This window comes from Cnephaeus nilssonii, assembly GCF_951640355.1.
Source record: "Cnephaeus nilssonii genome assembly, chromosome: 14".
Taxonomy (NCBI): domain Eukaryota; kingdom Metazoa; phylum Chordata; class Mammalia; order Chiroptera; family Vespertilionidae; genus Cnephaeus; species Cnephaeus nilssonii.
The window spans coordinates 65,537,420-65,553,983 of NC_137085.1; positions in this window are offsets into that span (position 1 = coordinate 65,537,420).

Below are 16,564 nucleotides of genomic sequence, written 5' to 3' on the forward strand. Positions count from 1 at the left end.
TTTAGACTTCCATTTGTTAAAGCCATTTGCATATAGACAGACAATATATGAATTTTTGCTCCCATGTTCTTCAAGTACCACAGGCTTTGGGCAGTACCAAAGACTGCCATTCAGGAAGTGAACGTTTTAAACTTTGAGGTGTCTGTGCTTTGTGTTGGAAGAACATCATGGAACAGACACCTACCACTACAGAATTCTGTTGCCTTAACCAACTACTTCCCCAGCAGAAAATGATTTCTAAAGCATCCTTGGAGAAACAATTGCTTTAAATTCATAGATTAGTGTCTGTTCCCGAGAGATAAGCAAATGAAAGTACCTCTTAGGGATCCTGTTTGAGAAATCACTCGTTTTAAAGAAGCTCACGTTATTCCCTTATCAGATATGTGGTTGGCAAATATTTTCTCCCATTCCGTAGGTTGTGTTTGCATTTTGCTGATGATTTCTTTTGCTGTGTGGCAGCTTTTTTAGTTTGTTGTAATCCCACTTGATTTTTGTGTTTCTCCCATGTGCTTTTCATATCATAACCTAGAAATCATTGCCAAGACCAATACCAATGAATTTTTCCCTATGTTTTCTTCTAAGGGTTTTATGGATGGTTTTCGGTCTCAGATTTAAGTCTCTAATCCATTTTGGGTTAATTTTTGTGAATGTTCCAGTTTCATTCTTTTGAAGAGACTATCTTTTCCTCATTGAATATTCTTGTCTCTCTTGTTAATATTAGTTCACTGGGTTAATTTCTTGGTTCTCAATGCTGTCCCATTGGTTTTTGTGTTTATTTTTATGCCAATACCATGTTGTATTGATTACTATTGCTTTGTAATATATTTTGAAATCAGGAAGTATGATGCTTCCAGCCTTGTTCTCCTTTCTCAGAATTTCTTTGGATATTTGGGGTATATTGTGGTTCCATAAACATTTTTGGAGTGTTATTTCTATTTCTGTGAAGAATGTCATCATAATTTTGATAGGGATTGCACTGACTCTATAGATGACTTTAGGTAGTATGGGTATTTTAACAATACTTATTCTTCCAATCCATGAACACAAGATACATTTTACTTGTTTCTCTTCTTCACTTTCTTTCACTGAAGTTTTATAGTTTCATTTTATAATCTTTCACTTGCCTGGTTAAATTGTTTCTAATTATTTACTGTTTTTTATGCTATTGTGAAGGGGATTGTTTTCTTCACTTATTTCTTAGATATTTGGTTGTTAGTGAATAGAAATGCAACTAATTTCTGTATATCACTGGTATCCCACAAGTCCTATAAGCTTTCATCACTCTTCCATTTATTTGCTCTATTGAATAGATAATTTGAAATGAGCTCTCTTTCAGTTCACTGATTCTTTGTTCTGCCTGTTGATGGTTTCTATATCTTAGTGAACTCATTATGCTCATGCATTATTTTCCCAATTCCATTTACTTGTCTTTATATTCCTTTAATTCACTGAACTTCTTGAAAAGTATTATTCTGAGTTCTTTGCAGAATAGTAAATAGATCTCCATTTCCTTAGCATCAGTTATTGGAGCTGTATTAATTTCTTTTGGTGTTGTCATGTTTCCCTGACTCTTCGTTATCCTGGATTCCTTGCATTGGTATCTCTGCATTTGAGTAAGACGTCTTCTGTTCCAGACTTTATAGGTTCACTTCAGCCAGAAAAGACCATCACAATTAGCTCAGTTTGGGATACTGAACAGTTGGTCGCATCTGTGAACAGGCAAGATTACTGTCCATTCTCTGAGGTCAGGGGTTGAACCACTGGCTAGGTTCCATGGTTGGGTGGGCCAGCTGGATGAATTCTGCTTTCAAATGGGACCAATGGGTGACCTCCTAGATCAGTCAGGGCTGTTGGCTATGTTCCATGGTCAAGTGGTGCTACCAGCTCAGCTCTGCAATCATCTCTGGCCAGGTGAGGTCACAAGCTATGTTCTCTGGCCGAGAGATGCCACTGATAGAACTCTGTGATTGGGCAGGACGAAGCACTGGGCTCTGCAATTGTTCCTGGTCAAGTGAAGTCTCAGGCTGTGCTTCCCAGCCTGATGGTACCACTGGGTAGACTCTATGTTTAGGGGTCCACAAGCAGGGTTTCACATTTAGACAGGGCCTCGGGTTGTGATCTGTATTCTGATGGATCCACAGATTGTGCCCCAAAGTTAGACAGGGCTACAAGCTGTGCTTCGCAATCAAGTTGGTCACTGTGCTCCCATATTGGGCAAGGTCACTGGCTGAGCTTTCTTGCTGGGAGGGGCCTCCAGTTGTATCCGGCAGCTGGATGGGGCTAGAGACTTTGCTGCGTGATCTACAGGGGTCTCCGTGCAGGCTCCCATGTCAGGTGGTGCTGTAAGCTCTGCTCTGTGATTGGTGGGGTGTTCCCTTCTTGGGTAAGGCTGCAGGCTGTGTTCAACAAACTGGCAGGGCCATAGTTTGAACTCTGCTATTCGTCTGGGCTATAGGCTGGGCCCCAGGCTGCCCAGTGCCACTGTTCAGGCTCCCTGGTTTTGTGGGGCTGGAGTTCATACTTAACAGTTGACTTGGGCTGCTGGCTTGGCTCCCTGGCCAAGCAGGGCTCTAGGATAGAGTGCACAGTTGCCCACATTTTCTGGCCAGGCTTTCTCGTTGGACTGAACTAGAGGCTATACTCCGTGTTTGGGCGCCATGGTGAATATTTTTCCCTTCTCAGGAAGGGGTGTAAAATGGGCTCCACAGAATTTCCAACTGAGCTCCCTGGCCAGATGGAGTCACCAGCTTGGCTCTGCAGATGGACAGAGTCACTGCTTAGGATCGCTGCTCAGGTTCACTGCAAGCAGGGATGCAGTCTGCCAAGCTCTGCGTGCTGGTTTCTGTGAGCCCCGCCCCATTCTCTGATTCCCAGTGTTCAAGCCCTGCACATTTGCCCAGTGTTTCCTGTGAAGTACTGAGTGGGCTTCCTGGAAAGTGTTCTACAGAATGGGGGGACTGGATGCACACCCCCTGAAAAAGTATAGGCCCAGAGGACCCTCTTGATGTGGCTCCATGTAAGCCTGATGGAGGGACAATGAAGTCAGACTGTAGCCACTCCTCTTACCATTCTAATGTACTTTTTTTCAGTTTCTGTTGTACGGTGTGATTCAGTAGCATAGTCGCCTCATAAAAATAAAATAGTAAGTTGCATTTTTTATTGAATATATTAGGGGCCCAGTGCACGAATTCATGCACCTTGAAAGGAACTGTGGGCCGCGAGGCTGCAGTGGGCACAGGGGTAGGTCTCAGACCATCCTCCACACCCCTGCCTGTCCCCTCCTGTCGCTACCCTGGTCCCCTGTCTGCCAGCAGCCCTGCTCCTGCTGCCGCCGACCCCACCCATACCTGCTGAAGGCACGGAGCGATTTGGGCTGGTGCCAGCAGCGGGTGCAAGCGGGGCCAGTCCTGTCAGCAGGTGCGAACAGCAGCTGCTGCCCCAATCGCCCATCAGGAGCAGGGGAAGGTGGAGAAGCCCTTAGGGGCGATCGGGGCCGGCAGCCGCTGCTCACACCCACTGATGGTGCTGAGTGATCAGGACGGGCGCTGGATGCCGGCAGTGGGTGTGACTGGGGCCATCACCAGCAGCAGTCACGAGAGGTGACCGCTGGCCCTGATCGCAACCTCAGGAGCAGGGGGAGGTGGAGAAGCCTTTTTCACCCAGCCTTCCAACCCAGTCTTATCTAACATCTGTCAGTCTGTTTTCTATATCTATGAGTATGTTTATATTTTGTTTATTTTGTTCATTAGATTCCACATATGAGTGAAATCACATGGTATTTGTCTTCCTCTGACTGGCTTTTTCACTTATCATAATGCTCTCCAGGTCCATCCTTAAAACCATATCTTTGAACTCTATATCTGGTAAATTGCTTCTGTCCATTTCATTTAGCTGTTTTTCTGGAGATTTCTCCTATTCTTTCATTTGGGGCATGTTTCTTTGTCTTCCCATTTTGGCTGCCTCTGATTTTGTATGTATTAGGTAAATCCTGTATTACTCCCACTCATTAATAGAATGACTTTATGTAGTAGGTGTCCTGTGGGACCCAGTAGTGCAGTCTTCTTGATCATCTGACCTGGGTGATCCAGAAATGTCCCTTGTTTGAGTTATGGGGACCCTTGTGTTTTATACACCCAAACAAACCACATAAAATTATTGCCAAACTACCCTGGCCAGTGTTGATCAGTGGTTAGAGCATCAGCCCTTGCACCAAAGGGTGACAGGTTCGATTCCTAGTCAAGAGCACATACCTGGGTTGCAGGTTCAACCCCTGGCCCTAATCGGGCCATGTAAGGGAGGCAACCAATCTATGTGTCTCTCTCACATCGATGTTTCTCTCCCTATCTCTCTTTCTCTCTCTCATTCTCTCTCTCTCCCTTCCACTCTCTCTAAAAATCAATGAAAAAATATGCACTGGTGAGGTTTAACAACAGCAACAACAAAATATTGCCAAACCTTCCTTAATGATATAGAATTAAAGGACTTAAAAAAACACAGATGTAACTTAAAATGAAATCAGTTATCTTAGTTTCTGTGACTAAACATAGAATCAACATATAGACTGAATAAAAATTTTTTCTTCTAAAAATAATCACATCTTTCATTGCAAATGATTACTTCCAAGAAGCCAAAAAGTTTGTTACAGAAATTAAATACGTTTGAAATTTTACTTCTGACTATCATACAAGTTTAACTGTTTTCCTTTCAGAAATGAAGATATATATATATAGATATATATAGATATATATAGATATATATATATATATATATATGTTGCATATATTTCATCTCCTCAGTCAAACCTTCAGATCATGTTGTCATTAACAAAAATGCCCTTTCAGATATAATTCCACGTACACATGCTATAAGGTATTGTCATAGTCATTCTTCATACCTTTAATTCTTAGAGAGGATCACCTCAGAATGTCTACTAAGCAAACCAGAATAGAAAATTTAAGGCCTAAAATAAAGTGGAATAGCTAAACCTAAATGTAATTGCTCTAAAGAAAGTATATTTCTTTTATGAGCAACTCCTTTCAAATATTTGGCATTTTCAAAAATATAACCAAAAGTTTTCTATCTATTCCTGCTTCATCTATGTTTCCATGTAAGCTTTTATTGCATAGTTTAATAAGAGTGGGTTGCACTTTTGTTATTAACCACATTTTTCAAGAGTTTACAACAGTGTTGAAATTTCTTTTCTACCTTTCATACTTGATATTACAAGAAAATTCGATTATATGCTTGGAAACTTGAAAAGACTAATTTTAAGAGTTTTTATATTTCTCTTTACTATTTTATAATAAAACAAAAATAATCTTTTCTTCCAACAACACAGGGGCTGAAATTTCAAGATTAAACAGGAATAGTCAGGCTTATTTTATTCTCATTATATCATCTAACTTCTGTCTACTTCAAAGAAATAATTTAATTCAAAAGGACTGATTAGTAAGCTCAATAAATTGTTTTATTAAATAATTTTCCTTAAGTAACAACCCTCTCATCATCCTTTTATATTTTCTTCTGTTGGAATGGCAAAACTGTTGAACTAATGTAGTAATATGAAAGAGAATAACTGTATAATACAAAATAAATATGATGTCAATAGTTTTGAAAGAGCCCCAACAGATTTCAGGAATATTAACTGTTAGAATTTTTTGACACTCTACAGGTATAGAATATAAGTTATATATCATGTTGCATGTTCAATTTTAATAACTAGAAGAGCTTGTGCCCCCAAATATAAAAAATTATTTTCCTATGAGAATATTTGATTATTTTGACCAGGGAACCCTTTTTCTCTCTGATGTGTTATGCTAATATAACTGGATATTACCAATATGCATATAAAAAAAGAAAAGCGTCCATGTACCCATTTAGACTGCAATATCCCTTTCACATTTTTTGTGCAATATCTTATGCTTCATGCAATTATCACAGGCAGTGTCTAAAGTTAGTATAGAATGGGAAGTAAAGAATAAGGGTTGTGATGTTTATGGATAGATATGTTGGTCCTAGTAATTCTACAGCATGAACAATTCCTGGGTAACTGGCATAGTAAACAATATAAATCTTATTAATTATATTAAATTTAATCTTTGACTAGCAAAGATTTCCTCATTTTTGATTATTTTGAGATTACATACTGGGATGCTGGCTTCAAGAATTGTGCTGTTATTATAATTGGTTTAGTAGTAGTAATTATTATCATTAATACTATTAATATTATTTGAAGTACCAGATAGTAAAACTACAAGTGTTTTGATTTGGGCAATAATTATTACTTCCTTATCAAGAGCAGTACTTTCAGTAGATTTCACAGAATCGCACCTCAGTTTCAACAGATTTCTGTTTTCTTCATTCGTAATTAACAACTAATAGATGTATAAATAAAATCTTAGATCTACTCTAGTTCATGATTACTTTTAGGGCATATAATTTTTTACCTTTTTGTTGTTGAAAGAAAAGAAAAGATTCAAGGTAGAATCTGAACTTTAATAGCACATTTTATTAAATGTTCTCCTTTTTCTACAGTGGCTTCAGAGTTAGACACAGAAGACAGATGATATTATTTCCATTCTAAGTTACAGGAGTTCTGGGTTGAGCTGAGGGTAGCTGAGAAAAACTAACAATAACCTTTGTCTGAAAATTCAATTAAAATCACAGAGCAAAGTAGTTTATTTCCAATAGCGAACTAAAGATATCATATGTATGTTACTTCTGTGCATCGTCACATAGACTAGAGGAATCAAACTCACCATGAAATTCAAAGGTCAATTTAAAATACGTTATAAAACACCAAAATCTCTTTTGTCTGCCATTTAAAACCCAGCAGTAGTAACATCTTTTGTTTCAATTATATGTCTATGTTGAATTTATATAGTGCAAACATATAACAAGTAATTTCTCCTCAGTGCTCTGTAAAAGCTGACAAAACTATTTCTGGGTAAAACGAAACACCTCTCTTAGTAAGTTATACGTGCTTGGAAAAGCTTTTCATAGATTTTAAAATTCTAATAAAAAATTAGAAAGTGCAAAAGAATAGTATCAGACTCAAATCAATTTGTCAGAAGTATTGACTAGTGAAGTTTTTTATTGAGTCACTTTCAACCAAAGAGATCAACCAAAGTACTTGTATGCATATATGCGTAACCCATGGACACAGACAATAGGGTGCTGAAGGCCTGGGGTGGGAAAGGGGGGGGGGGGGTCAAGGAGGCAAGTTATAAGGGGAGAGTGGGAGAAAAAAGGGGACATATGTAATACTTTCAACAATACATAAAGAAACAAAAATAAAATAAAGATGAGTTTTCAATAAAAATCATGAGTTCATTTTAATCAATAATAGGATAAAATGGTATAGAGTCTAATAAAAGAAAATCTAAAAGTGATTGGCTATTTAACACATGTATTTTGGATATAGTAAATATATTTGGATCTAACTTTTTGGTATTATAATATTTAACAAGAAACACATTTGGGTGTAAATATTTCTATCAAAACCTAAATTATAATAATTTAAGTATCTTTACCTCAATTTGCTTGACCTCTGTTAATAATTTCTATCCTATCTAATAAAAGAGTAATACACAAATTGACCGCACCTCCGCTATACCCACAAGCCACGTCCACCAGCCAACCAGGAGCAAGTATGCAAATTAACCCAACCAAGATGGCTACAGCCATGGAGCGAGCAGGAGGCTTGGGTTTCCCAGGCAATGGAGGAAGCCAAGCTTCCCACACACCCTGGCGGTCTGTGGACTCCACTCAAGGCTACAAAGTTTTAATTATAGAAGATAAATAAATCCCAACAAAAATGGCTGCGGCCACTGAGTGAACAGGAGGCTTGGGTTTCCCCGGCGATGGAGGAAGCCAAGCTTTCTGCCAGCCCTGGCCTGCCCTAGCCTCCTCTCAGGGCTACAAAGTTTCAATTACAGAAGATAAATAAATCTCAGATACCAGGGCCTCCTCTTGGGTCGCCGGGGCGTGGCTGGCCTGCAAACCACCATAGGCCCCTTGCGCAGGCCACCCCACGCCTCAAGGGAACCCACACCCTGATCCGGGTCACCCTTCAGGGCAAACCAGCCGGCCCCCACCCATGCACCAGAACTCTATCCTATCTAATAAAAGAGTAATATGCAAATTGACCATCACTCCAACACATAAGATGGCTGCCCCCATGTGGACACAAGATGGCCACCACAAGATGGCCAGCAGGGGAGGGACCAGGTATGCAAGGGAGGGAAGTTGTGGGTGATCAGGCCACCAGGGGAGGGCAGTTGGGAGGGACCAGGCCTGCAAGGGAGGACAGTTGGGGGTGGTCAAGCCTGCAGGGGAGGGCAGTTAGGGGTGACCAGGCTGGCAGAGGAGGGAAGTTGGGGGTGACTGGGCTTACAGGGAAGGGCAGTTGGGGGGACACAGGCCTCAGGGGAGAGCAGTTGGGGGGGGGGACCAGACCTGCAGGGGAGGGCAGTTAGGGGTAATCGGGCTGGCAGGGGAGCAGTTAGGCATCAATCAGGCTGGCAGGGAGTGTTTAGGGGGTGATCAGGTTGGCAGGCAGAAGTGATTAGGGGCAATCAGGAAGGCTGGGAGGTGAGTAGTTGGAAGCCAACAGTCCTGGATTGTGAGAGGGATGTCCAACTGCCCGTTTAGGCCCGATCCCAGTAGGACATCCCTTGAGGGGTCCCGGATTGGAAAGGGTGCAGGCTGGGCTGAGGGACACAATTCCCCCTCTCCCTCCCCCCCCATGCACAAATTTCATGCACTGGGCCTCTAGTAAAGCTATAAAGTTGATTCTTATAATAGTCAACTCCCTCAGATAATCTTTAATGACTTTCAATTATAATTTTGTAGATACACTTAAGTTTTGAAGTCTAAATTATATTCAACTTAAAAAGTGCAACTGAATTGACCTAAGATGCTTTATCAGTCAGGAGTGGAGTCCAGACAAGACTTGGTATTTAAAAATGTGTCGTCTGTGAATCAAGCATTTGTTATTTACTGCATAAAACAAGAGTTAGGGAGTTTCAAGTACCCTGTGGCTTTTGACTAATATTTAAACTACATCATATAAAAGATGTTTTTTCAGTCTATACTTTACTATCTCCAGGGATATAAAATCTGTTCCATAATCTATTTCAGCATTTGCCAAAATATTTTTAATGACTTATCCTGACTCCTAACATTTTTCATATGCTTTCATTATTTCTTTTTCTAACTAGAGCAGTGCATACTTAGCAAAAATTCAAACTTATAAATAAATTTAAATGAAAAACACATAGTTCCCTCAAGTCTTTACCTTGCATACTACATTTTCAGACCATTTCATTGATTACTGTTATTTTAGTTCAAATAGCAAGCACAACAGAGTCCTGGTCAACATCTTTCACATATGAAGAGAGATATCAGAATGTTCATAAGGTTTCATTTGGCTGGAAAATATTAGAATTGTTTGAATTATAGGTCTTCTTGTCTGAAGACATTCTTATAGAACCACCCCTGTCTTTGATTTTGGTACTATGGTTCTCTTCAACTTTTATCAATGGCATTTATTCAGCCAGCATCCTCCTCAACCATCTAGCTATTTGACAGTGTTTGACCCTTAGTTCATTCTCAAACCATCCTCTCTGCAGCCTTCTACCATATGCTAGTTCACTCAGTACCTCTCTGCTCCTTCTCTGTTACTTTCTTTAACTTCTATGCCAACTTCCACCTCCAGAGTCTAGATTTCTCTAAGGATTTTATCTGTAGTGTTCTTTTCTGTACTAACCATTGTAAGCTTGTCTTGTTTCTTCAAATATTTTATCTTATTTATACAACAACCAAATATGTAACTGTAATAGTAATAATTTTCTAGTTTATAAGTTTGTAATTTTAGGGTGAACTCTTAGAGTGACACATTAAGGCTCCGACTTGACCACTTAGGTAGCCACCTCCCTGCTTGTGTGTGACATAGATAAAACTTACCCCATATTCCTCCTGTACTCCACCCATAGGAATGACGCATGTTACTGATAACAAGTTTGTTCTCTGATTAACACTTTTGTAATGACGTATGTTACTGATAGTCACTTGTACTGCTGTGGGCCAGAACAGGCTTAAAAAAACGGGTCCCCGACTTCAGACATGGTTCATCCTCCTGATCCCCGCTCCACACTGCTTTGCTCCACGCCAGATGGCAGAACTGCTAAACCTCCCATTATGAGACTTCAGTCACCCTCCTCCTGCTGACTCGACCCAACCAGACGGCCAGCCAAAGACAGATCCGCCACTGTCCACTTAGCAAAAATTCAGGATGCCACTCTTCCCCAGGGACCCCGTTAAGTTTGAGCCCACCGCACCAGGAACCTTGAGAGTAATAAAGTATGCTGTGTGATTTGCAACTGCATATTTTAGTGTGGCGTAATTCCTCCGGCAGTCTTAACTATATTTATATAGGGTCAGATGATGATGCCTACCCTCGGTCCTGCTTGCTTAGAGTAGTCTCTTCGCTAGCAACTACTTAATGTCCGAACACCTGCACAGTTAAGTTTATCTCAAGGGACGACTTGGATAACAACACATGTACTCTACTTGGACAGTAACTGTAGCCTTACTCTCTCATGAAAGAAACAGCCCAGCCTTCTTATTCCCCAGCACCACTTAAAAGTAGTTACCACGTTCTGCCAAACTATTACCCAAAAGGTGCCTGGAATCCATTTCTTCTCATATAATATCCTCCCACTATTAATAGCTATTTTGTGCCCCAATTAATTACATCCCTACTCTTACCATAATCCTCCATGTCTTCCATTTCTCCTATCCCAGAATGGCAAATTGTTTTTGTTTCCTGTGCCAATTTTAATTGATTGGTAATAGAAGCCCAGAGTGCTACCGTGAAAAAGATTCAAAGAACACATTTGGGCTTGGTGAGGAGTTCTTTCTCAGATAGTGAAGTCAGCCCTGTGGCACTGCTGCAGTCCATCTTCTCTATCACCATCATAATAATTTTTTTTTCAGTCAAGGTGCAGTGAGAGTGACCTTTTTATAGTACAATACAGATCATATCATCTCTCTGCTCTAAAGTCTTCATTGGTTCCCAACTGTCTGGCAAATTAAGTTCAAGCTCTTTGAATGTTGCCATTAAAAGTTTCCCTATGATCTGGCTCCCAACATCATTTACTGCTTCTCTTTCACTCCACACTCCTTATGTTTAATGACACTAATGGCTATTTCTTATACATTATTGTATTTTCTGTTGTATGTACCTTTATTGGTCCAAATTATACTCACATATTAAAGTCCAGCTCTAAGGCCTTGTCCTCTACCTGATTTTCCTGGATTTTTTTCCGGCACTAATGACAAGTCCCTCTTCAGCCCTCCCATGGCCTCAAAAATATTTCCTGAAACACATCTCATTCTGCAATTGTCATCCAGCACTCTGAGGAACATGTCCTTCTTATCTTTGGATCCCTCAGACTCAAGGTTCCTCAACATAGTAGGAATGCAATAAATCTTTGTTCAATAAGGGATTCTCATGAAGGATCCATAAAATAATTTAAATCAGCATGCATTTATAATAACTTTAGCAACCTAGCACCTTTTATATTCTTCTCTTTGCATAAATAGCATATTTTGTAACAGCTGAAAGTTAAATTTGAGATATCACACTGAGCAATACCATAATCAGAGGAGAATATAGAAATAGAGAAGTGCCTATGTTTTAACTTACAGTAGGTATTAGAGTTCATGTTTTGAAGCCAAATACCACATGTTCTTTCCTAGATATCAGAATGTATTTGATAAACAAAACAAAACACATATACATGCAAACACATGCACACACAGTTAAACATATACCACTACTAAATCTTGCCTGAATTATATATTTTCTTCTCATGTATCTTAATGCTGAAGCTATCATTTGACACATGAAAATTCCAATCTTACTAAAAAGGAAATAAATGTGAAAACCCTGGAGTACTATTTCTAATGTACTTTCTGGATGATATAAGACTGTAAAAATGTTCTAGAGTCTTGATAATCAAAGTGTGGCCCATGGACCAGCAGCACGCCATGATCTAGGAGTGTGTTAGAAATGCAGCATCTCAGTCCCCACCAAAGTTCTACTGAGTCAGAGGCTGTGCTTTTTTTCCAGAGGCTGTATTTTAACAAGGGCCCCATGTAATTCACATATGGATTAATATTTGAGAAACACTGGTCTAAAAAAAATAGAATCAAATTAGAGCCAAAACACACACACACACACACACACACACACACACACACACACACACAAATAAACAAAACAAACAAACAAAAAACCCCACAAGCAATCTGATTAAAAAACAAATGGAGAATCTGAATAGACATTTTTCCAAAGATGACACACATATAGCCAATAGGTAAAAGAAAAAGAAGCTCAACATCACTAATCAAAACCACAATGAGATTTCAAATGCAATTCAAAACCACAATGAGATTTCACCTCACACCTGTTAGAATGGTTATCAAAAGTACCAAAAAAAAAAAAAAAGTGTTAGTGAAGATATGGAAGAAAGGGAACTTTTGTGCGCTATTGGTGGGAATGGAAATTAATGCAGTGACTATGGAAAACAGCATGGAGATTCCTTAAAAACAAACAAACAAACAAACAAAAAAACTAAAACTAGAACTACCATTTAATCCAGCAATTCAAGTTTTAGGTATTTATCTGAAGAAAACAAAAACACTAACTTGAAAAGTTGTATGTACATCCATGTTCACTGTAGAATTACTTACAATAGTCAATATATGGAAATAATCTAAATGTCCATCAGTGAATGAATGGATAAAGAAAATGAATGGATATACAAAAAATTTAAAGAACTCATACAACTCAACATGAAAAACAAACAAAGAATCCAATTAATAAATGGGCAAAGGACCTGAATAGACACTTCTCCAAAGAGGACATACAGATAGTCAATAGACATATGAAGAGATGCTCAATGTCACTAATCATCAGAGAAATGAACATTAAAACCACAATGAGGTATTATCTCACACCTGTCAGAATGGCTATCATCAATAAATCAACAAACAACAAGTGTTGGGGAGGTGGTGGATAAAAGGGACCCTGGTGCACTGTTGGGAATGCAGATTGGCACAGCCACTATGGAAAGCAATATGGAGTTATCTCAAAAAATTAAAAATGGAACTGCCTTATGAACCAACAATTCCACTTCTGGGAATTTATCCAAAGAAATCTAGAACACTAATTCAAAAGATTATATACAATCATATGTTCATTACAGTGTTATTTATAACTAGAGGCCCAGTGCACGAAATTCATGCATGGGGGGTTCTCTCAGCCCAGCCTGCACTCTCTCCAATCCGGGACCCCTCAGAGTATGTCCGACTGCCTATCGCAATCCGGGACCACTGGCTCCTAACCGCTCACCTGCCTGCCTGTCTGATCACCCCTAACCTCTCTGCCTGCCTGCCTGATCAACCCTAACCACCTCTGCCTGCCTGCCTGATTGCCCCTAACTGCTCCCCTACCAGTCTGATCGCCCCTAACTGCTCCCCTGCTGGCCTGATCTCCCCTAACCGCCTCTGCCTTGCCCTGCACTCAGGACCCAGGATTCCCTCCTCTGGCCAGCCACAGGCACCCAGGACCCAGGCCAGCTTCGCCCAGGCCAGCCACAGCCACAGGGGACCATGGGCAGGCGGCTTGTCCCTCTCCCAGGCTGCAGCCTGGCTGGTCCCCATTCCTCTATCCCCAGTGTTGAGTGTCTGAGCCATAACAGCGTGATGGCATGAGGGCGTGATGACCATTTGCATATTAGCTCTTTATTATATAGGATAGCTAAGATTTAGAAGCAGGCCTAGTGTCCATCAGCATATAAGTGGATTTAAAAAAACACACAACAGGGCTGTGGTCCACAATGGTATACTACTCGGCCATAAAAAGGAGGAAATCTTACCATTTACAACAGCATGAATGGACCTGGAGAGATTATGCTAAGTGAAATAAGCCAGTCAGAGAAAGAAAAATAAATACCATATTATTTCACTCATATGTGGAATCTAATGAACAAAATGAACTAACAAGCAAAATAGAGAGAGACTCATAGAGAGCATGCTGACAGCTGTCATGGAGGGGAGCCATAGAGGAATTGAGAAAAAAAAGGAAAAAACTCATGGAGATGGACAAGTGTGGTGATTGCTGGGTGGAGGTAAGGGAGGAAATTGAGGAGGCTTAAAGGGGGATACATGGTGATGGATAGAGACTTGGCTTGGGGTGGTGAACACACAATACAGTGTACAGATGTTGTTTTGTGGAACTGTGCACTTGAACCTTGTATAATTTAGTTAACCAGTGTCACCCCAATAAATACAATAAAAAAAAAATGTGATGTGTGTGTGTGCGTGTGTGTGTGTGTGTGTGTGTGTGTGTGTGTGTGTGTGTAGTGGAATACTATTCAAATCTTAACCATTGGCAAAAACAGAGATGGGCTTCTAAGATATTATGGTAAGTGAAATAAGCCCATGAATTTAGGATACTGGCCAGGTAGAATACTCGAAGCTTACTCTCTGGAGACTGTGCAGCAGAGAATATCTGGACTTGGGTGTGTACCTGGCCCAGGTGAGTACAGTGATGCAGCAAGTGAAACTCTGTACACTGAATTTAGAAATTTCTTTCCTATTCTTGTCTTTCAGGAGGCTGACAAGCTACTGATACTTAGTTAAGATTTTGCACAATTTCTTTCTAATAAAATTAATCCATTCAGGAGAAAAAAAAACGTCAGGTTCCAACTTTTGGTGTCTTCCCAATGTAGTGGAGTCAAGTCAGGGTAAAAAAAATGAAAAAAAAAATCTCAGCAAGGTAAGATATGAGATTATATCTGTATGTTTCTAAAGCAAGAGCAGGATGTTACAGTTGGGAAAATCTCTCAAAAACAGGCAACATAAAAAGGTGAAGAGAGGAATACATAACAGATTTTGGATAAACAGAAGAATACCTATCCAGGAAGGCCAATATCAGACTTATGAATAGCCTTCAGAGAAAGATCACAGAAAATGAAGATAAAGAAATAACGTGAGATGTTTCTGAAACTGAAACACATTAGTTCCCAGATTTAAATGGCCCACTGACAATAAAATGAATAGACACAAAATACACCCATAGTAAGTAATATCATATTGATATTTCAGAACACCAATAAAGAGACAATCAAAATTTCCAGAGAGAAAAATAATCCCATTACATACAAAAGACTGGGTATTAGAATGCAATTGGTCTTTTCAACTGCAACTCTGGAAGTTAGAAATCCATAGAGCAATGTCATTAAAAGTATATAAAAATGATTTTTAACCCAGATCTCTACCCCCCAGACAAAACAGCAATTGCGTATGAGGACAAACTCAACATCTGACCTCAAAGTAACTATGTCTCAAGAAACTTTGGAAAGGGAGTTTGCCATATCCAAGAGAGCAAACCAACTTCCCCCCACCCCCCAAATAAAATCAAAAACAAAACACACAAAACCCATCAGATCCAAGACAACAAAAAAGGATTAGCATCATATTGAATTAAGAGGTGAAAGGAATTCGCAGGATCAGTAAACCCGTGGTCCTAGGAAACAGCTGTGCAGAGGGCCTAATAATCAGTACAGGGAGACTGGAGGAAGGGGCAGAGAACTCCTAAAGAGATGTCTGCAATTTTTTTTTTTTAAAAAAGGACAAAGATGGTTACCCCATGGATTTGACCAAGATTGTGATAGTTTCCTTATCAGCATTTCAGGTCTATTTAACTCAAAGCTCCAGACATCCATTACATTGATAATTCTAAATGTCAGTTTAGTTCAGGTTTTCCTGATAATGTAGCAAACACCTAAAAGAACCACCCTTTTCTCAAACAAGAACAAGTCTCTTTTTGAAACATTTTGTTTATTTCTTTAAATCAAGAAATAAATCAGGATAGCTTACAATAATAAATTCTCATTTACTGATGCTTTCATTTTTTCCCTCCACAAATTTCCTTCATCAAATATAGGTTCACATTATATTTACTACTTCTTAAAGTATTCCCATTTAAACCATTCATTTGATAAAGAAAATTGATGACTGTTTATTCTAAAATAAAGTAGAGTTATAAATACATAAAGGAATAAATCAAAATTATGATAGGAGAAAAAATAATTTTTTTTCTGTAATAGTTTCTTCCTGTAAAGCCACTTCCAATTGAGTAATATAGTATCACCTTGTATTAATAAACTCATTAACTGTCTGGCTGGTGTGGCTCAATGGTTGAGTGTGGATCCATGAACCAGGGCCACAGTTCAATTCCAGGTCAGGGCACATGCCCAGATTGCAGGCTCCATCCCCAGTAGGAGGCATGCAGGAGGCAGCTGATCCATGATTCTCTCTCATAGATGTTTCTGCCTCTCTATCCCACTCCCTTCCTCTCTCTCTGAAAATCAATAAACACATATTTTAAAAATAAATAAATTCAGTAACCAAATTAGTTACAAAATATTAATAAAATTTTGTTTCTGTCAGTGACACTGAAATAATTGCACTATTTTGATCTATTTTTTAA